Source organism: Mesoplodon bidens, assembly GCF_964165515.1.
Source record: "Mesoplodon bidens genome assembly, chromosome: 7".
Taxonomy (NCBI): Eukaryota; Metazoa; Chordata; class Mammalia; order Artiodactyla; family Ziphiidae; genus Mesoplodon; species Mesoplodon bidens.
In genome coordinates this window covers 47423435-47445970 of record NC_138164.1, presented here as the reverse complement: position 1 = coordinate 47445970, position 22536 = coordinate 47423435, and the positions used below count along the sequence as shown (strand labels likewise).

The 22536-nt window shown below is 41.2% G+C and overlaps 2 protein-coding genes across 10 annotated transcripts in view; one reads left to right on the top strand and one right to left on the bottom strand.

Annotated features, from left to right (window-relative positions):
• PIK3C2A (phosphatidylinositol-4-phosphate 3-kinase catalytic subunit type 2 alpha) overlaps positions 1 to 22536 on the bottom strand; it is a 177934-nt gene that overhangs the window by 98897 nt on the left and 56501 nt on the right. For 2 of the 4 annotated variants that reach the window (XM_081240457.1, XM_081240460.1), the window contains exon 1: positions 12910 to 13014. The exons of 1 other annotated variant lie outside the window; for it this stretch is intronic. The gene's annotated coding sequence lies outside the window, so the exon portion shown is untranslated. Of the gene's footprint in view, positions 1 to 12909; positions 13015 to 13116; positions 13360 to 22536 lie in introns of those variants that run through there. One more of the 4 variants, XM_081240459.1, reaches the window with a different exon arrangement.
• The window catches only part of NUCB2 (nucleobindin 2), a 112023-nt gene continuing 101924 nt past the window's right edge, over positions 12438 to 22536 (top strand). For 5 of the 6 annotated variants that reach the window (XM_081240463.1, XM_081240465.1, XM_081240464.1 and 2 more), the window contains exon 1: positions 12438 to 12741. The gene's annotated coding sequence lies outside the window, so the exon portion shown is untranslated. The remainder of the gene's footprint in view (positions 12742 to 22536) is intronic. The other variant, XM_081240466.1, reaches the window with a different exon arrangement.

Sequence of the window (22536 nt, the reverse complement as noted above, 5' to 3'; positions counted from 1 at the left end):
CAAAGGTGATAAATATGTAATAGAGGGATTTTCTCTTACTAGGATATACAAAGTGGCAAGAGACTGTCACTCTGATGCCAACAATGAAAAACAAGCTAAATAAGCTAAAATTAAAAAAAAATGGTTTTAAGATATCAGAGAGTAGAGGACATAAAAAAAATAAATTAATTAAATTCCAGAAAGTGATAAACCCTTCACAGGAGAAGCAGTCCCATCACTACTCTCAACCCTGATACAGCAGGAGGAGGAGGAATGCACTGTAGACAGGAATAAGGAGAAATAAGCCAGACTTTTAACAGTCACATGTAGGCTAGCATGACAGATTACAATTCTGAGAAGTGATAGAGGCAAGTCTGAGTGGTCTAAAACACTAGATTAAGAATTACAAGGACCCCCAGACACAGAACAAGTCTGTACCCACCCACCAAATCTTTTCCATGGGTCTTCACTGAAGGCACAGCTAGCACAGTGAAAGCTGGGGACATGGCAGAAGAGCTGAAAGAGATCCCCTGGGAGGTTCGTGGGCCTCCCTGAAGTACAAGGCAGGCACCCCCCGCTAAAAAAGACCGGGGAGGTAAGCAGGGAGAAATCCATCAGAGCACTCCAAGCTTTCAGCTACCAATGGCTCAGGACATAGCAGGAGAGCTGAGAAAAAGCGCTCAAGGCATTCCAGGCCTTTACAGACTGTAAGACAGCTGCCCTCCAGAGGCTGTGGTAATGGAAGCAAGACAGAGATCTCATGAGACACAGAAAGCAGGACTAGAGAACAAAGAAACTTCCCAGCAACCTAAAAAGCTGGCAGCTAGGCTGCAAGACAAATCTCTGGAATCAAGTCAATGCTCAGATCCCAAATCCTGCTAAAGAGAAAGTTATATAGTTCTGCCCCAAAGTATTTCAATGTAGTGGTGAATCAAATCAAATTAAAGCTGCAACAAAGCACAGACCCATTTTACTTATAAATCAAACTTTCTCAATTTAACGGCCTGACAGAATAAAGGGCATTTTGGAGGCAAATATTAAGTAAATAATAAGTAAACTTCAGTATCTACTCTTGTTTTATATAAGTTGTCTGGCATATAATCAAAGATTATAAGACAAACAAGAAAATGTGGCCCATGGTAGAAGAAACAGTCAAAATAAGCAGACACAGAGATGGCACAAATGTTGAAATTGTCAAATAGGAATTTTAAAGTAATTAGCATGAAAATGCTAAATTTAGCACAAAAGGTAGATGATACACATGAAGCAGAGGAGGATTACAGCAGAGTAGTACAAATTATTAAAAAAAGAACCAAAAAGAAACATTAGAAAGGAAAAATATATCAGAAATGAAGAATTAATTAGATGGACTTAACAACAAAGAAAAGACTGGTAAACTCAGAAACAAATCAAAAGAAAAGATTCAAACTAAAAGAGAAAAAAAGAGGGGGAGAGGTAAAATAGCATGCCTGAGTTCTATGGGACAATTTCAAATGGTGTAACATACATGTATTTGGAGTCCCAGGAGAGGATACAGAGACTGAACAGAAGAAATATTTGAAGAGAAAATGGCCACAAACTTTCTATAAGTGAAGAAAGACATCACCAAACAAATCTTAAGTTGCGCGAAGACAAAATGAGATAAAAATATACCAGAGAATTAACCTAGTGGGGTTGCAGAGTAATACAGATTAAACAACTACCTGAAAGAAACGGCTTCAGGTTTTACTAACATTGGTGGAGTTAAGGTCAAATCAATATAATATCTAGGGACTTCCCTGGTGGCACACTGGTTAAGAATCCATCTGCTAATGTGGAGGACACGGGTTGGAGCCCTGGTCCGGGAAGATCCCACATGCCGTGGAGCAACTAAGCCCATGTGCCACAACTAGTGAGCCTGCGCTATAGAGCCCACAAGCCACAACTACTGAAGCCCGTGCGCCTAGAGCCCCTGCTCCACAACGAGAAGCCCACACACTGCAACGAAGAGTAGACCCCACTAGCTACAACTAGAGAAAGCCTGCGCGCAACAATGAAGACCCAACGCAGCCAAAATAAATAAATAAAAATTTTTTAATATACATATAATATCTAGAGAGTCTGTTCCTAAAGAACCAGGGAGGTTTCTATAATAATTTCACTTGTACAATTTAATCATTTTTCTCCAAATTTAGATACGTTAAATGTGCAGAGTTATATTTCTAGGTTTAGGGTTATGCCGCGATAAAACTTCCTTATTTCAACCTAACGTAACTTTACTGTGTGGATTTTTAGTGAAATGTTTTTTGACAAGAATTAAGAATAAGTTAAACCACCAAGCTCAATTATCCAAAATCAAAAATCTTCTCTCAAAAAAATAATAATCCTAAAACCTCCATCTATCAATATGAACTTTTATAATTAAACTTAATATACCTCCAAGGAGGGGAAAACTAGTATATTCAATTATTAGGCGTAATAGGAAGCCAAAGTTGTGTTTTATGCAAAGACATTTACGTGATTTGCATTGTTCAAAGATCTCTATTTGCTCTATGGAAAACACATGTAAGAAAAACAAAAATGGAAACCAGGAGACCAGTTAACAAATAACTGAAATGGTACAGGAAAGAACCAGTAGTCACTTGAATTAGTATGACAGCACTGGAAATGTTAAGTGGCTTGATTTAAACAAGCAAACAAAAAAGATAAGTTTAGACAGTAAATAAAATGTGGGGAAAAAAGTAATGTAATAGAGAATGATTTAGATTGGGGGTAATATTTTTAATAGTAGAATGAGGGAAAAGATGAAATTGGAACCATACCTGGACATAAGAAAAGAGTGAAGTCATGGGAAAAGCTAAGAAAAGAGCCTTCGCAAGGTTCTTTACAAGTTTAAGGATGTATGAGCCGAGCCTGGCTCTTGCATTCTTTAACCTCTATACCACACTTATAATTATGCTTTGCCCAATACTATAAGCAATTAATAAAGGGCTTAATTCTCCCATTTTGACAAAAATCAACAGCTACGCTGTAGTCTAATAAGCACTAGCAGTCATTATACCACCTTCAGCTCGTATGAGCAGCATTCTACACATAAGGGGTTCACAACCAGAGCATTCATCCAGAACCACTTTCTATATCCGCTTATACGTATCACTGTATGTGTCTGGGAATGGGACAAAGGGGGGGATACTGTCACAGCAAGAGGTTCCTGTTCAAAGACATTTTACTGACAAAGCAGTTTTCAATCTAACCCAGAATCCCAACAGTAGCACTGCTTTGTGAAGATAATTACTGAACTTTGGACTACTTTATTGTTCATTCGTTTAACATGAATCATTAAATATACTCTGACCTTACCCCAATTCCAACATGGCAAATAACAGTAAGCTTCTGTGCTGTTATGGTATATGCCTCCATTTCCAACATGGCTTAAGGTAGGAAAAAATAAAACTGGACTGCAACTCAGAATCACCAAATAGGGAATAATAATGAAAAACTGACATGAATACTGCTGGAATTTTTCTCCTAAACTCCATCAATTTCTATGGCTAACAAAATTCTATTTTCACATGACATAAAATGAATGAAATTACTAGTTTTATAGAACAGTGATAACAAAGAGAAGAAAATGAAGTAGCAGCAAGACCCAAGCTCAAATATCAGACCTTCCTCTTATTAACTGTGTATTCCTAAACAATTTACTTAACCTGCCTTTGTCTTAGTTTTCTCATCTGTAAAACACAGATATCTTACAGTGTAGTCAGGGTTAAATAAAATAATATACATATATTCTTAGTATATAACAGGCATAAAAAAATACATGTATTACGGGACTTCTCTGGTGGTGCAGTGGATAAGACTCTGCGCTCCCAATGCAGAGGGCCTGGGTTCGATCCCTGGTAAGGTAACTAGACCCCACACGCATGCCGCAACTAAGAGTTTGCATGCCAAAACTAAGGAGCCCGCATGCCACAACTAAGGAGCTGGCAAACCGCACTAAGGAACCCTGGGGTCGCAACTAAGGACCTCACCTGACACAACTAAGGAGCCCATGTGCTGCAACTAAGGAGCCTGCCTGCTGCAACTAAGACCCCATGCAACCAAATAAATATTAAAAAAGACATGCATTACACCTGTTCAACTATTGGAACAACCATCAGTACGTTCCTACTTGTTTTTTTTGGGGGGGGCTACATTGGGTCTTCATTGTTGCGCGTGGGCTTTCTCTAGTTGCAGCGAGAGGGGGCTACTCTTCCTACGGTGCATGGGCTTCTCACTGTGGTGCCTTCTCTTGTTGCAGAGCACAGGCTCTAGGTGCGCAGGCTTTAGTAGTTGTGGCTCACAGGCTCTAGAGCACAGGCTCAGTAGTTGTGGCGCACGGGCTTAGTTGCTCTGCTGCATGTGGGATCTTCCCAGACCAGGGCTCAAACCTGTGTCCCCTGCAGTGGCAGGCAGATTCTTAACCACTGCGCCACCAGGGAAGTCCCATTTTTTAAAAAATATTTATTTAGTTATTTTTGGCTGTGTGGGATCTTAGTTTCAGCATGCGGGATCTTTCAGTGCGGTGTGCAGGTTCCAGAGTGTGTGGGCTCAGCAGTTGCAGTGCGTGGGCTCAGTTGCCCTGCGGCATGTTGGATCTTAGTTCCCCAACCAGGGATCGAACCCGCATCCCCTGCATTGGAAGGCGGATTCTTAACCATTGGACCACCAGGGAAGTTCCTATTCCTACCAATTAAAAAGGCAGCTTAGGGACTTCCCTGGCAGTCCAGTGGTTAAGACTCTGCGCTTCCACTGCAGGGGGTGCAGGTTAGATCCCTGGTTGGGGAACTAAGATCCCACAAGCCGCATGGCATGGCCATAAAAAAACAGGCAGCTTACTGCCAATAAGCACATAAAAAGATGCTTAACATTATTATTCATTAGGGAAACGCAAATCAAAACCACAATGAGATACCACTTCACGCCTACTAGAATGACTATAATTTTAAAAAAGGGTAGGGACTTCCCTGGTGGCGCAGTGGTTAAGAATCTGCCTGCCAATGCAGTGGACAGGGGTTTGAGCCCTGGTCTGGGAAGATCCCACATGCCGCGGACCAACTAAGCCCGTGCACCACAACTACTGAGCCTGCCACAACTACTGAAGCCCACATGCCTAGAGCCAGTGCTCTGCAACAAGAGAAGCCACCACAGTGAGAAACCCACACACCGCAACAAAGAGTAACCCCCACTTGCCACAACTAGAGGAAGCCTGCGCGCAGCAACGAAGACCCAATGCAGCCAAAAATAAATAAATTGGTTTAATCTTAAATAAATTAATAAATTAAATAATTTTTGGCCATGCCACACAGCTTGTAGGATCTTAGTTCCCCGACCAGGGATTGAACCCGGCCCCTCAGCAGTGAGAGCATGGAGTCCCAACCACTGGACCACCAGGGAATTCCCCACAATTTTTAAAGGTTACATTCCATTTATAGTTATTATAGACTATTGACTATATTCCCTGTATTGTATAATATATCCTTGTAGCTTATTTTATACATAATAGTTTGTACCTCTTAATCCCCTACCCCTATATTGCCCCTCTCCACTTCCCTCTCCCCACTGGTAACCACTAATTTGTTCTCTATATCTGTGAGTCTGTTTCTTTTTTTGTTATATTCATTAGTTTATTGTATTCTTAGATTCCACATTTAAGTGATATCATATAATATTTGTCTTTCTCTGTCTGACTTATTTCACCTAGCATAATATCCTCCAAGTCCACCCATATTTTTGCAAATGGCAAAATGTCCTTTTTTATGGCTGAGTAGTATTCCACTGTGTGTGTGTGTGTGTGTGTGTGTGTGTGTGTGTGTATACACTACATTTCTACCAATTCATCTGTTGATGGACCCTTAGCTTGCTTCCATATCTTGGCAATTAAGTAGAGTTATACAGACAGAAAGTAGATTAGCAATTACCAGGAGCTAGGATGAAGGGGAATGGGTAGTTACTGCTTAATGGGTACAGAGTTTCTGTTTGGAATGATGAAAACTTTTGGAAATAGTGGTGATGGTTGCATAACATTGTACATATAATGTCACTGAATTGTACACTTAAAATTGGTTAAATGACAAATTTTGTTATAAATAATTTACAATAAGTCATTAGAAAGTCATCATGACAGAAACCGTCATACAATTTCCACACAAAAAACTTAATTCTAGAATCTTGTGTTTTTCACAATTAGCAAATATACTTTACACACATAAAAAAAATAATAAGGGAAGCCAGGTCCAGAGTTTATGGGAATTCTCTGTACTATCTTAACAATTTTTTCTGTAGTCTAAAACTGTTCTAAAAATTAGTTTGGTTTCTTTCTTTTAAAGGGTTTATTGAATCTCAAAACATTATGCTAAGTGAAAGAAGCCAGACTTAGAAGCCTATAGGTACCGTACGATGCCAATTTACATGACATTCTTGGAAGGCAAAACTATAGAAATGAAAAAGAAAAATCAGTTGTTGCCAGAGACTGGAGGGTGAGTGGGAGGGAACAATTACAAGGGGCAAAAGGACACTTTCTAAAGAGATTGAATTATTCCATATCTTAATTGTGGTGGTGGCAGTTACACACTGTCACTATTTCTCAAAATTTATAGAGCTGTACACCTAAAACAGATACATTTTACTATAAGTAAATTATATATCAATAAATCTGATTTAAACAAAACAAACAAACAAAAACATGACATGACGCTGTAACTGTTAAGGTTTTTTTTTTTTTTTTGGCTGCGTTGGGTCTTCGTTGTTGTGTGCAGGCTTTCTATAGTTGCAGCGAGCACGGGCTACTCTTCGTTGCAGTGCGTGGGCTTCTCACTGCCGTGGCTTCTCTTGTTGTGGAGCACAGGCTCTAGGCACGTGGGCTTCAATAGTTGCGGCACACTGGCTCAGCAGCTGTGGTGCACGGGCTTAGCTGCTCTGCGGCATATGGGATCTTCCCAGACCAGGGCTCGAACCCGTGTCCCCTGCATTGGCAGGCGGATTCTCAACCACTGTGCCACCAGGGAAGCCCCCATGTCATGTACTTTAATACAGGCAGAATTCCAGTCTGATAAATGTCATCATGAGATCCAGTCAGATGAAACCAGGCTATAGTCTCGAGACAAAGAGCACATTTCCCAACTCAGCGCTATAGTCTAAAAAACTTACAAACTAAACTAAAAAGAAGGGACTTCCCTGGTGGTACAGTGGCTAAGAATCCTCCTGCCAATGCAGGGGACACGGGTTCAAGCCCTGGTCTGGGAAGATCCCACGTGCCACGGAGCAACTAAGCTCGTGCACCACAACTACTGAGCCTGCGTGCCACAACTTGCCACAACTCCTGAAGCCCGCATGCCTAGAGCCCGAGCTCCACAACAAACAGAAGCCACCACAATGAGAAGCTGGAGCACCGCAACCAAGAGTAGTCCCTGCTGGCCGCAACTAGAGAAAGCCCACGCTCAGCAATGAAGACCCAACGCAGCCAAAAATAAATTAAAAAAGAAAAAAAAAAACTAAAAAGAAGAGACAGAACAGTTATAAATTACATTATGAACACATACAAAGTGACTTAATAAATCAATCTGGTTATGGCTACTCATAGCACTATGGTTTTGTTTACAGGTAATTAGGTCTCCTTCAGAGTTTATGGGGGGTGGGGGATACCTGTTTTGCATAATTTCCAAAACTGCAAATAAAACATTTGAAAAAGTGTTTTCCTGTTCCCTAATTAGGCAGGTATTTAAGTGCACATATCTCTCCCATCAACATCCATGTTCTTTTCCCACCTCACCAGAAGGTAAGTACCTCTTACCTTTGATTTCCTTCTATTGTCTCCTCTCATATTCCCCACCCCTTTATCTAGGACTGCCTTTGCTTTTTCCTCATTCCACAGTAGAACTTTAACAATACTTAACGTCTTCCTGCTTCTACTAGTATTTTCCGAAAGTAAACTGCCAATTTCAGTTTTTATAGGAAAATACTTTTAAAAGATGACCTGTTTCAACTAGAATTACCCATATTGCAAATTTTTTAACCAATTTTCCTTTATGAACACTGCCTATTCTTTTCTCATAGTAAAATTCTTACCAAATCCCTACTCATTTCACAACAGGAACTCACATTACTCTACTGCTCATTATAGTCAACAACCTCTCTTTCCGTACTCTTAGCCACGTCTTCCACACTACTCAAGCCACAAGTTCACAGCATGTGCTAAGATTTCCTGAATCATCCAAATAATATAAAAGTTCTGACCACTGGCCTCTAAATTTATATTGCAGATGTCTATTTATTCTCATTTCCTACTTCACCTCTGTCTTGCCTTTCTTTTAAAATAAGCTTTGCAAATCCTTCCTTAAAGCTATACTTTCTCTCTTATCTAAGTTTTTCCCCAAGTTGTTCCCTGTACACTGAAATAATTCTGTCCTTGACACTTCATCACCTTCTTCCTACAGTAACAGTTTAAGATCTAAACCCTCTACTCAAAAATCAAACATCTTGCCTAGTTAACTCATCTATTTTAAATGTAACTATACTATCCCTTACATTTTTTCTTTCCCATTAATAAGTTTTTAATAACTAAACTACTTTCTGCTATAGGTATTGTAGTTGGTCTCTCCAATTTGGAATATAAATTCCTTAAAGGCAGGAAGTACTCATTAATACACACTCCAAAATCTGTTAAGTGCTATGTATCTAAACACTGAAGTACCATAGAAGAGATGCAATGAAAAGAACTCTAGGCTTAGCATTGTAAGACACTGTAAATTCAAGCAATACCTCTAATGTATTATCCTAAACAAGTCACAACTTCACAGGGTCTCATTTTCCTCTTCAAGAAAATGAGAAAAATACCTGCCCCATTTATTTCAGAGAATAAGGTTTGGGGGCGAGGGGAGCATTACTTACTCTATAATCATCAATCAATACAAATGTAAGGATATAATTTATCATTTTTTAAATGTTTTTATTTTATTTTATTTATTTATTTTTGGCTGCATTGGGTCTCTGTTGCTGTGCGCAGGCTTTCTCTAGCTGCGGCGAGTGGGGGCTACTCTTGGTTGCGGTGCTTGGGCTTCTCATTGCGGTGGCTTCTCTTGTTGCAGAGTACGGGCTCTAGGTATGCGGGCTTCAGTAGCTGGGCTTCAGTAGTTGTGGCTCGCGGGCTCTAGAGCACAGGCTCAGTAGTTGTGGTTTATGGGCTTAGCTGCTCCACAGTATATGGGATCTTCCTGGACCAGGGCTTGAACCCGTGTCCCCTGCATTGCCAGGCGGATTCTTAACCACTGTGACCAGGGAAGCTCACTTTATCATTGTCAGTCATAGTTATCATGACTAAAATAAGCCTCTGTTTTTTTTTTTAAACCAAACTCAATGCACAACAAATTAAGTGAATCAGCACTGTACATCATTTATCAATAATGTAACTTTTGTACTATAAGACTAACAGAAAGCCATATGTTTAACAGTAGCGATGTTCATTTTATAGTATCTTAATTCATTCTCAAGGTTAAAAGATAAATACGCTGCTAAACCAATAATAACTGCCTTCTAATCTAATAAAATCAAGAGTGTTTAAAAACCCCATTCACTTTTTTTTTTTTTTTGCGGTACACGGGCTTCTCACTGTTGTGGCCTCTTCCGTTGCGAAGCACAGGCTCCAGACGCGCAGGCTCAGCAGCCATGGCTCACGGGCCCAGCCGCTCCGCGGCATGTGGGATCTTCCCAGACCGGGGCACGAACCCGTGTCCCCTGCATCGGCAGGCGGACTCTCAACCACTGCACCACCAGGGAAGCCCCCCTTTCACTTTTGTACCCAAATAGCTGAATTAAAAATTTTAAGAAATCCAAAATGTAGTTTAAAATTGTACAAATCTCCATTTTTAACTGACTAAAATGTCCGTGTGCACTATCTCACTGTATTTTGAATCCATCACATGTTATAAATAACAGACTGCAGAGACAAGGAGAGATACAAAGTATATATAAAAACACAAAATAAAGATATTTCATAATGTGACTGCACCAGACACAGGGAAAACAAAGTTTCTTCTAGTCCCAACCAAAACCCTATGAACAACCTAAAAGATCTCCTACAGCAACATCATTTTCAGGTATGACTATAATTCCAATCAAAAGAACATCATGTATGACTACTATCAAAATGACTAGAAATTATAAATTACTACATTTATACATTTCTCATAGGAGTTGCTTTTCCTTTTCAAGCAGGAATCCAATACAGAAAAGCAGAATTTTCCTATGCTAGATCTGCATTGTCTAATATGGTATGTACTAACCACAAACACCTATTGAGTGCTTGACAAGTAGCTAGTCCAAAGTAAAATATGTTGTAAGTGTAAAATGTTCACCAGATTTCAAGATTTACCAAGAAAATGTACAGTATCTTACATACGTGGCTCTCACTTAATATTCTACTGGACATCATTGATTTAGATGCAGTCCAACTCTCAAATGAAAAAAACAAGATACCAGAGGTATTAAACAGCTTGGTAGTATCACAGCAGGGTCTGGAAGCCGATAACCTCTATCCTGCCCTCATTAATAAAAGGAATTCACCCTTTGAGACTCAATTTGAGCATCTCTGTCCTCATGAGATGCACTCATTCCCTCTCCATCTCTCAGCCCAGGTGATCACATTCTTTTTAATGTTTTGGATCCACAACCCTTATATGCCCTTATAACCATACTGTTATAATTTGTGTTTGTCTCCCCCAGATGGACTAGAGAACTTACTGGGGACAAGCACTATCTCATTCATTTTTCTATTACTAGAACCACTGCTGTACCAGGCACCTCCATAGGCCCTCTGAAAACAAGATCTTCCATACGGTCAATTCTTAGCCTTACTCAGGTACAACTAACAAATCACATCATGTACTGTGTGAATGAACTGCACTAAAACATTCATCTTTATCATTTACCTGTCTTAAATTATTTTTGGAATACGGCAAGTACAATAAAAACGGATAATTTATATTATCAAAGAAACACAAGTTACAAAGCATTAAAAAAAAAAGTGCTTCACCCTGCTGCTCTGAAAAGTTTGCTCTGATGCTCTGATAAGAACTCTGAACTCTTGGGAAATTCAATACTCTTGGTTAGGTATAAGTTCATTTATTGAATGTGCTTACTAAGTGCAAAAACATTGGGCTAGATAAAGAAGGATTCCTGGACATGGAAACTGATGCAGCAATCTCCAATTAATTGACAATTTTAGAACCATTTACAGAAGAGAAAAACAAAGAATCATATGCTTAACATACAACTAATTACATAAAGTTATAGTTTCTAGAATGCAAGCATGCCAACTTTTACATTCCATGAAATAGAAAAAGTTGTGAAACCTATGGACAAAAACACTATATTGCTTGCCAAGAAAAACTGCAAGCAACATGCATACAAATCACAACAGAGATTTTCATAAGAAAAAATTGTTTTAGAATCTATTAATTTAGGCAAAATTACTTGAAGCAGCTCTATATGTGCTTTGTACCTATGTAAAATCACTCATGAATTAGGTTTGAGTTAAGTAATTCAGTTAAAATGCTTTTCAGTACTCAAAGGCTGTGGTAATATTCAACAAGCAGTTATCTTCGATGGTACAGACCTCAACCAAGGCACTTCGGTCTAATTTGCTACTATGAATAAGAGCATCAGCCCCAGCCCTGGCAGAGTTGCTGAGAGGTGTCTTATGTGGAAACTTAACCACAAGCCAAGGAGGCAAAGGTACAAAGTCTCTCCTGGAATCAGTGTTCCTGGAGCCCCCTACAGCCGTCCCTCTTTTTATACTACGTCTTCACCACTCTTCTAAGAATAGTTTTCTTTTTTCTGCATCTCTTCTAATCTGTGGCTTTGCTGCTCCAGTATGTTACACAATTTTCCCAACAGAACTTTTCTGCCTGACACCCACCTGGAAAGATTTTAGGGTACCTCTTTAACAAGTAATCTTGTTCACAGAGAAAGTCCTCCTTCCTTACAGCCAATTCAACACCCACTGTTCAAAATAAAAATATAATTACAACCTGAACTTCCATCAGGCTAATATAGGGAAAGAACTACCACAGGCTCTCTCTTCCACGTTCTTTATCTCCAGACTTTATTCCTCACTTACTTTTCTCCTTCCTCATTTCCCTCCTCAATCCCTGTTCCCCCCAGAAAAAAATTCCACAGCTGGAGAACCTCGTTCTTAAAGCCAAACCATTTAGTGAGGAAAATAAGCATGCGCTTTTTTCCCTTCAATTATTTATTGTTCCTCCGTCATTCAGGAAGAGTTAAGCAAATATTTTTAATCTGACCGCCCTCCCAGAAAGATGATGCGCTAAATACACACTGAAATAATACTGTCTTCCCCGAAGCAAGTGGATTCGCGACAAAAAAAAAAAAAAAAAAAGGAACCGGGGTGGGGGTGGGGGTGGAGAAAAAGGATCGTTCGCCCCCAAAGCCGGAGATGGGACAAGGAGGAGAAAAGCAGCGGGGGTGGGGGGGTGCGGGTCACAGCTGAGAAGTGCAGCACACACAGTCGCCAGAATCCAACAATTCGACCAGAGGGTAGGACCGGCCATCGCGGCTCCGGCTGGGTCCCGAGAACCAGGGGGTGGCTTCTCCTCCCCCCTTGGGACAAAACTAACTCCCAGGAGCGCCCCCCCTCCGTCCCCGACGACAGGGTCCTGGTGGGACGCAGGCACCTTCGGAGGAGCAGCTGGCAACGGCCTGGATGGAAGCAAGGCCCGGAGGGAGGTAAGTCGATTAGGTCAGCGCCGAGAGTACGGGATGGAGGGTCAGAAGCGGGCACCCGGGGGACTGGGGGCCGCGGCAAGAGACCCTTCCAAGACCCCCGGGGCCCTTCGCCACCTTTGCACAGCAGGGTCGCAGGTTCCGGCCCCCGCCGCACCTACCGCTCCTCACCTCACGCTGCCTGAGCCTCTGCCTCCACCGCAACCCAAGCCTGCACAGCCGCCACGGTCCGAGCCATTTTCCACTCAGCCGCCTCAGCCGCTGCCGAAAGCATCGGCGGACTCTGCGGCCAGCCAAGCAGAGACGTCACTTCCGGCCGGTTAAGCACCGCCTTCCGTGCCCAGGCTTCTTGTGGATTGGCTGGTGTGGACGGCCTACCTGAGGAGTGGGCGGGGCTTGGGCGCGTCGCTTGAGGCTCTAGCTGGGGGAGCGTGGGGGGTGACTCCGGCTCCCCGGCAGGAGTGCCCTGCGGGTTCAGGACGTCTCTCTGTGCAGCTCCAGACCAGTGGAGGGGGTCTCCGGGGACCCCAGTCGGCCCCTCTCAGGCCCGGCGTCCAAAGTCCCCCCCACTCCAACCACCGAACTGTTCTATTGTTCCCGTGCCCTCTCCTGGGACTCTGCACTCGCCTGCATCCGGGCTGCAGCTCCCAGATTCGTGGTTTTGGCCCCAGGCCCGAGGAGATTAGTTTGTGATTGGAGGACTGAAGGGAACAGGCAAGATATAAAATCGTTCACTCCAACCAGCGTTTACCGAGTCCTCACAGTGGATCAGGTGCTGCGGGGTGTGTAATTAGTAGTCCGCCCATCACGTGGATCGTTTAAAGCGCTTTCACATCAGTGTCTCATCTAATTCTCAGGTGAAGGAGATGGCCCAATAACATAGCCAGACGGCTCTTTTCTACATTACAAAATATCTTCACATACAGTCTCCATAATAATACCTTCCTCATGAGAACTGAATGAGATTATGCTTGTAAAGTATTTAGCCCTCAAATGTTAGATTAAAAAAATTACATGACCATGTTAAGCAGATAGGAAAATTAAACCCATTTACAGATGGTGAAGCTGGGGGCATGATTCAAACTCAGTTCTAATTCTAATCCATAGTATTTTTGTCCCTTAAGCAGTAAGAGAACAGCTCCTTCCAGAGGTTCCCAGTCTAATGTGACAGACTAGTATGGGCTGCAATTCTCCGACAGAAAAAAAAAAAAAAAGTGAGAAAGCTGTAAGAGAAGTAAAAACTCACTTCCAACAAATAGTGGAATATAAATCCGATTCTTCTTTCGTCTTTTTTTTTTTTTTTGGAGGGAGGATTTGAAGTGGATGAAGCCCTCTAATCACTGTAATAAACATGCCTATGCCTCCCAGGAAATGAGACTGGCTGGAGTTGCTACTCTATAAAGTCTAGAAGCAACTATATGATTATTCCTTGTGGCTGTGGCTACCAACTCTTGTTCCACCCACCCTTCCTACTCCTAGTTTTCCACCAACTCCCCTCCTCCCCCCATGTACACACACTTCCAGGCAGGCTTTACACACCCTCGAAGAATGTCCCTTAGGAATCTGCTTGGTGCATTGTTCTGCTTTATCTTCTGATCAAAGGAGGAATTTCTAGAATTGGCAGCTCTTTCAGGGGATTAAAAAGGGAGGGGAAAACCAATTGTCTCGGGCTGGTTTCCTAGCTTCTGCCCCAGAATTGAGTGTGCCTTCCTTCAGAAAAGAAGGACCGGGACTTGAGAGAACACTGTGTCTTGAGGGAAGATTATCTGTTTGACTTTTTTGTATCCTTCTTACATTTTTCTTAGGAGAAATATTTTCTCTGGGTCCCAGCAGCAGAGGGCCCTTGCTTGAGTGATTTCCTTGTTGCAGTTCAGACTTCATTATTCTATTACTGTTTTATTATGGCTCTTGAATGGCCAATACTTCATAGGCTCTGATCAATCGGAAGGGTCCCAATAAGAAGAGGAAGAAAGGGAGCTTGATGGTTCTCTGGATTCCAAAAAAGCAGCATTCACAAACTACCAGGTGTCAAGAATCTGAAATGGTAGCTCTTGCTTAGCTTATCTCATCTTTCTGGCAATAGGCATATGAAGATGCACGTGTGAACAATAGAAACAGAAACTTCTAGGAGAAAGTGCAAACTGGTGCTGCTTTCATTTGGAACCAAAAAGAACATAGCTGGCAGCTGTTTCTTCTCTTTCCCTTCTCCCACTGGCTTCAATATTAAGATTTAAAGGTAGAGAAAAGAATTGAGGAGGAGGCATTATACTTTTAATCCTAACCTCCCACAGGGAACTTCACAGCACCACAGATATTCCCAAACTTCTTCCAGTACCAAATGAGAAATGGGCAACCTTGTTTTACCACAGGTAAAAATAGTAGCTGACATTTATTGAGCATTTCCTAAGGCCAGTCCCTGTTCTTAGTGCTTTACAAGTCATGGAGAGGAATTTACAAGAATCCCTCCAACAACCTCATGAAACGGTACCATTATGATATCCTCATTTTATAGCTGAGGAATTTGAGGAACAGAGAACATGAGTAATTTGCCCAGTCACACAGCTACTAAGTACTGTAGCTGGGATCCAAAGCTGGGTGGGACTGCTTGCCTCATGCTCCTTTAACTTCACACTGCCCCCAACAGGCCAAAGAGATATTAACAGCAATAAAGTAGCTACAAAAGGCCGTTAATAAGTAATCCTATTCTCTTTCCTTTCCCAAAGCTGTATCCCCACCTCAGTAGGAGAACTCTGCTGGGTCCTATATGATACAACTTAAAAGCTGTGATCTCTACCTCTCAGAAGTCATTACCTAAGGTAGATAACACTGTCATAGAGGAATGACCCTCAGAAGGTTAAATGTGTAGATGATGAAAAGATTTGAAGAAGGAATAGGAAATGTTTGTCCTGTGTTTCATTTAGCAAAAAAGAAAAAGAAAAAAAAAGTATTGAGCCCTTATTTTCAATATGTCAGGCACTACGGTCTGTGCTGGGGATACAATAGTGAACAAGACAATGTGTCCCCTCCCTAACAGATCTTAGAGTCCACCAGGGGAGACAAATATTAAACACCTAATTAAACAATCACTTAATCTCAATTGTGATAAGTGGTATGAAAGAAAACTATAGGGTTCTTTGATTTAGAATGGAAAGCAGAAAGGCATTCCCTGCGGAAATGACATTGAGCTGAGATCTAAAGGATGAGTAGAAATTGAGTGAGGAGGAGGGGAAAAACATCCCAGGCAGAGGGAACAGTGTGAGCAAAGACAGTGAGGGAGGAAGGGGCATGGTTCAGCTGAGGAAATGAAAAACCAGTGTTGCTGTTGTGCTGGGAACAAAGCGGAAGTGGCTTTATATGTGATGATGGGGCAAGCAGACCATGCCAGGCCTGGGAGGCTGTATTAAAATTTTAGGTCTTTATCCTAAGAATGAGGAGAAGGATTTTAAGCTCTCAAATAACCCAAGTTGCATTTTAAAAAGATTTCTTAGGGCTGGGTAGAGAATGGATCAGAGAGAGGCTAGAGGGGATTTGAGCAGCCCAGTTTGGAGGTTATTGCAAAAATCTAGGGAAGTGATGATGTTCTAGCTTGAACTTTGTGTAAGACACAGTAAATATAAAGCTAACTGGGCCAGGATTCCTGTCCTTGGAGATAGTCAAGTAGGGGAAAGAGACAGAAACAAGTATGATGTAGTGTTCTAAAAGCATTACTAGAGATATCTCTAAGAAACTTGGGAAGCTCAGGAAAAAGAGGAGAGGATGAAGGTATATTAGTTATCTATTGGTGCATATCAAATTATCCCAAAGCTTAACGGTTTACAGCAACAAAAATTTGCTATCTCACAGTTTCTTTGGTCAGGAATCAGGAATGGCTTAGGTGGGTACTTTCCCCTCAAGGCTTTTCTCATGAGGTTACAGTCAAGCTATCTGTTAAAGGAAAAAGCCAGGCTGCAAATAATCTGTGGAATGCTAGTATTTATGTTTTAAAAAACAGAGTGTGTGAGGGCTTCCCTGGTGGCACATTGGTTAAGAATCTGCCTGCCACTGCAGGGGACACAGGTTCGAGCCCTGGTCTGGGAAGATCCCTCATGCCGCAGAGCAACTAAGCCCATGCACTACAACTACTGAGCCTGTGCTCTAGAGACCGTGAGCCATAACTACTGAGCCCTTGTGCCACAACTACTGAAGCCCACGTGCCTAGAGCCCGTGCACTGCAACACAAGAAGCCACCACAATGAGAAGCCTACGCACCACAATGAAGAGTAGCCCCTACTTGCCGCAACTAGAGAAAGCCCTCACACAGCAACGAAGACCAAATGCAGCCAAAAATAAAAATAAGTAAAATAAATTTATTAAAATAAAAAACAGCGGAGTGTGTTGCAATAGCATAGGATACCTCTGGAAGGATACAAAAGAAGTTGGTAGTAGTGACTGTGTCTACAAAGAGGACGTGGGAGGCTGGGAGTCAGCAACAGAATGGAGCCTCCCTTTTAACTACATATTCCTTTTATACAGATTGGCTTTGTTACCATGAGTGTGTATTCCTTTCAACTTAGAAGAGAAAAATATGAGAGCTTAATAATTTTGGCATGAAGTATAGTTAGACTGCACTGGATGCTAATACATTTTGATTAGAAGCTGAATGATCAAAAAAAAAGATTTTTTAAAAAGTTTATTGGGAAGTGTTGTAAAACAGCTCAGGAAGTATGTGGAATCGTGCAGACTCGGAGGGAGTGAGGAAGGATGGGGTCTTGAGTAGTTCTCATGTTATAAACCTGTTATAAGATTACGGTGGGGCGTTTAAGCTAGGTATCCGTCATTCAAGGACTTGTGTCCAGGATATTCCAGCATAGTCCTAGTATTAGATTCAGTTGGGTTCAATAGACATTGATTGAGATTGGCCAGAAGCTGGGCTGAGTGCAAGGGAAAAAACAGTGAATACAATCTTGACACTGCCTTTGGAAAGCCTGCAGTCTAGTAAACCCCAAAACAACAGAAAAAAACGCAAAAGGTACACAAATACAAAATGTCAATACAGTGTGGTAAAAGCTATGGTAAAATTGTGCACAAGGTCCCAACACAGGAGCTCCCAGCCCCGCTGGAGGGGAGGGCAGGGCAAGGGAGGCTTCCCAGAGGAAGTAGCCCTGAAGAATGAGTAGGAGTTAGTCATGTAAAGGTGGGGAATGGTGTTTCAGGCAGAGGGAAAAGCAAGAGCACAGGTACAGAGGCCTCAAAATGGCTCAGGGTATTTGGGGATACATGGAACTTAAGTATCTCCAATATAGGCAATTGTTTAAGTAGATGGCTGAAAGTTTTTTTAAATCTTAGACCTTTGCAAATTTGTTCACATAAATACATTGACAGATTTTTTTTTAACCCACTGTCATATGATGGGTCCTGAGTTTTATCTGGGAAGTATGGTCGCTGTGGCTGACAGTAATCTCTCCATTTTCTAAAATCCTAACATTTAATTACTTACTCAGTTTAGTCCTTAATTACTGCCTATCTTAGAGTGCTTTCAAATTGTTTTGTAATTATAACTTCCATTTATTGAGTTCTTACTGTTAGGCATCGTGCTAAGCATTACAGATACTGCTTTATTTAATCCAAAGCCTAAATTTTTTGCTACTGCTATCCTCAACTTCTCCCAGATAAGATCATAAACTCCCTGAGGGCAGAAACCAAAGTTTAGACCTATATTTTCCTTTCTCACAACTTCCCTACCCAGCCCTCCTCATTTAACCCCCTTACACACATAACTTCCCTCTCTCCCTTAATCTTACACCACCTCCAGCTTCTGCCTGATTTTGGTGCCTCAAAAGAACTGTCTCATATTTGCCAACTCTACCTTCTCATCCCCCTGGACTTTCATCCCCCTCCACATACTGAAACATCTCCTATCAAGTCACTATTGACCCACATCTTGCCAAAGACAGGTCAATTCTCTGTCCTCATCCTTCTGCACCACTCAGCATTTTCTGACATTAGTTATCACTCCCTCTTGGAACACTTTGTTCTCAAAGCTTCCATGATGCCAGGTTCATCTTGTTTTCCTTCTATCTTCCTGCTTACTTCTTAGTTTCTTATCAGCTCCTTCCCCTTTATCAGAGCTCCAAAGTTAGGAGTGCCCCCAAGACCTAGTCTTCAACTCTTTTTTCTTTGTTTATACTGTCTAACTAGGTGAGCTCATCTAGTCCCGTGGTTTTAAATACCATTCCTAGGCCAATGATTCTTAAACTTATATTTCCAGCCCCTGCCTTCTCCCCTGAACTTAAAACTTGTGTAACTGTATATCTGATATCTCCATTTGGATGTTTGATAGGCAACTCAAAATTAAGATGAGCACTAAATGAGAAATTGCAACTCATTATCTCACATCTGTTCCCACTTCCTCATCCCCTCATTCCCCCAGGATTTATCCATCTCTATAATTGGCACCATCAGCCCAGTTACATAGGCCAAAAGGTCAGGAGTTATCCTTGATTCCTCTCACTTCTTCATGTCCCAATCAGTATTACTGGCTTTACCTCCAAAATATACTCTAACGCATAAACTGACCATCTTTGCCATCTCTCTGCTGTAATCCTGGTCTAAGCCACCATCCAACCAGTCTTCCCATATCTAGTCTTGCCCCAATAAATTCATTCCCCATGAGTAGGTGGACTTTATTTATTTTCAACTCTCCTTCCCTATCTCGGAGTGCTTTTAAATGGTATATCAGATCACCTCGCCTCTGACTAAAACTCTGTAGTAGCTTCCCATTGCACTGAAAATAAACCTTGCCTTTACTTGCAAAACCTCACAATATCTCATCCCTGTTTACCTCTCCTGAATGGCTCCACCCTTTGCACACTATGTGCCAGCAACAGCAGCCTTCTTTTCATTCCTAAAGAGATAAGAACAGGTAAGCTCAGTCCTGCTCTAATGAATTTGCACTAGCTCTTCCCTTTGCGTGGAATGTTGTCTCCTTATTGGCTAGCTCTGTTTTGTTATCCAGATCTCTGCTTAAATGTCACCTCTTTGGGGAGAACTTCCCTGACTACCCAATATAAAATAACTACCTAGTCCTTATGTATATAACATCACTTTATTTTAATGCTCTGTGAAGCATTGATCACCTCCTGATACTTTTAGTTCATTGTCCACACTAGAAAGTAAGCTCAGTGACAGCGGGGACTTTGTGTTGTTCATCACTAAGTCCTCAGCATTTAGAGCAGTGCCTGGAACAGAGCAGGAGTGTAATAATTGTTAAATGAATGAATGAATGAATCTACTTTCATTTATTTTTAATATTTTCTCCCCTTCAGTTAAAATGACATAGCCAAGATTCACCTCTTAAAGGGCTTAGAAAGGAGCATGAATTATGAAAGACTAATATTATTTAAATGGAAGCCCTGCTTTGTAAACCAAGGGCAGGGAGCATTTGTACAGCTATAGAAGCATTAAAAAAGATTCAGTTGGGACTTATTATGTAAAACATAAAATTAAATTGGAAACTTTTCAAGGAAGAACTATGCGTGCTTTAAAAAAGGATATCAATTTTGTGCATCATAAAAGTAATATGTGTAGGCTATGACTCATAAGAGGAAAGTCTAGCCTACTTTTTTCTCTCTTCCTCTCCCTTCCCTATAAATATCATAAAGAAACGCTGTGACAGGCACTTGAAAGGGCAGCTAACATTTTCTGAGAGCTTACTAAGTGCTAGACTCTAAGAGACTTAATGGATTAACTTGTTTATTCTTCACAATAACCCTATGAGGAAGGAAAAATTATAATTCCCATTTTACAGACATGAGGCACAGAGAGGTTAAGTAACTTGCCCTGGGTCACACAGTTACTAAGTGGTGGAGCAGGACAAGTTGACTCCAGTGCTCAGGCTCTTAATCACCTACCATGCTGTCCTAGGGGATGACATTTCAACGTGTCTGAGTGTTTGTCACCACTATAGTGCTCTTCAAGACTACAGAGGAGGGTGAGTAAGGAAAAGTACATGGGGGTGTGTAGTTAATGTCAAACCCAATAACCCAAAGATTTTTCTTTTTTGTACCATGGACCCTTTTGGCAGTCAGGTAAAGTCTATAGATTCCTTTCTCAGAACAATGTTTCTACATACAAACATTTGGAAGCCAATTATATTAAAATATAGTTCTCAGAATATTAAATCAGCATTTGCTATAGTAATATACATCCTTATTAATGTATGAAATAAGACAAAAGGGAGGACAATGGCAGATCTAGTGACTACCGTAATTTCATAGTAGTGTGAGCATAAATGCTATTTCAAAATATTTTAACTGCTATAATGTGACATAGAAATATCTATTGGTATATCTGTTGGTGACAGTCACAGGTACAGCTAATACTACTATAACTTGTTGCCTACATTAGTAATGAAGGAATTGCTAAATTTCTATTAGAGATTAGTAAAAAAAAGAAAATTATATATATATATATATATATATATATATATATATATATATATATATATATAATTTTTTTTCCCCATCCAAGATCACAGGCCTCCTGAGTTCTGTCCATGGATATCCTGGGGATTATTTCAGCTGGGTAGGGAGGTCTGTGGGCCTCAGGTTAAAACTCCCTGTGAGCCAAACCTAGGAGCAGTTTTGGGGTAAACTGTGGTGACCCACTGTATGGACAAGAAGTGGGTTAAGAAGAGGCTCAGGCACCTCACTGAGAATTCCTGGATTCAGTGGTGTGGACTGTTTGCCCCTTCCCATAAGCCTGTTGATGGACAATGGAAAATTAAATGAATTAAAACTCGTTCTGTGATATCTGAGAATAATTCCTTAAATGTGTTTCTAATATTTTCTGAAACGCAGTATATTATTACACAAAGTTTAAAAATTAAAGCAAATTTGAGAAAAAACAGATACAGATGGATGGGAGTCTATTTTGGCGCTTTGAGGGTTTCTAGCTTTGGGACAGATGAGAGGCAGTACACCCTGACGGCAAGCCGTCCTCATTCTGCCACCCCCTACTTCCCAGTAACTTCAAAAGTGGTTAGCAGGGCTTCCCTGGTGGCGCAGTGGTTGAGAGTCTGCCTGCCGATGCAGGGGACACAGGTTCGTGCCCCGGTCCGGGAAGATCCCACATATCGCGAAGTGGCTAGGCTCGTGAGCCATGGCCGCTGAGCCTGCGCGTCCAGAGCCTGTGCTCCGCAACAGGAGAGGCCACAACAGTGAGAGGCCCGCATACCGAAAAAAAAAAAAAAAAAAAAAGTGGTTAGCAGACAACAAAATGGAGATCAGAGAATAATTTCAGAGCATGTATGGGACAACCCAAGGTGACCAGAAAATGTACTGGAATCCTGCAGTGATTGGGGCACAGATCAGCACAGAGCAGATAATAACATGGATGTGACATCACTTGTTACTACAGTCTGAATAGTCAGAGGAAATTTGAGTTATATGGAACTTAATTCTACTAGGAAGATTTGTACTATTGTAATAACCATAATAGTTAACATGAATTGAATGTCTACTATGTGTTAGGCACTGTTGGAAGCATTAACATGAATTAACACATTTAATTCTTAGAGCAAATTTAGGAGGTAAGTGCTATTAAAATCTACATTTACGGTTAAGGAAACTGAGGTACAGAGAGGTAGAGGCATATTCTTGACTTGATTTAAATGTTGTATTGACTGTACACTAGCTGCTGTAACAACAAACTTTGATATCTCAGTGGCTTAATGCAATATAAAGTTATTTCTCTCACACATATGCCCAATAAGAGCTTGGGTGTTGAGTGACCCAGACTGATGGAAAGGTCTATCGTCTT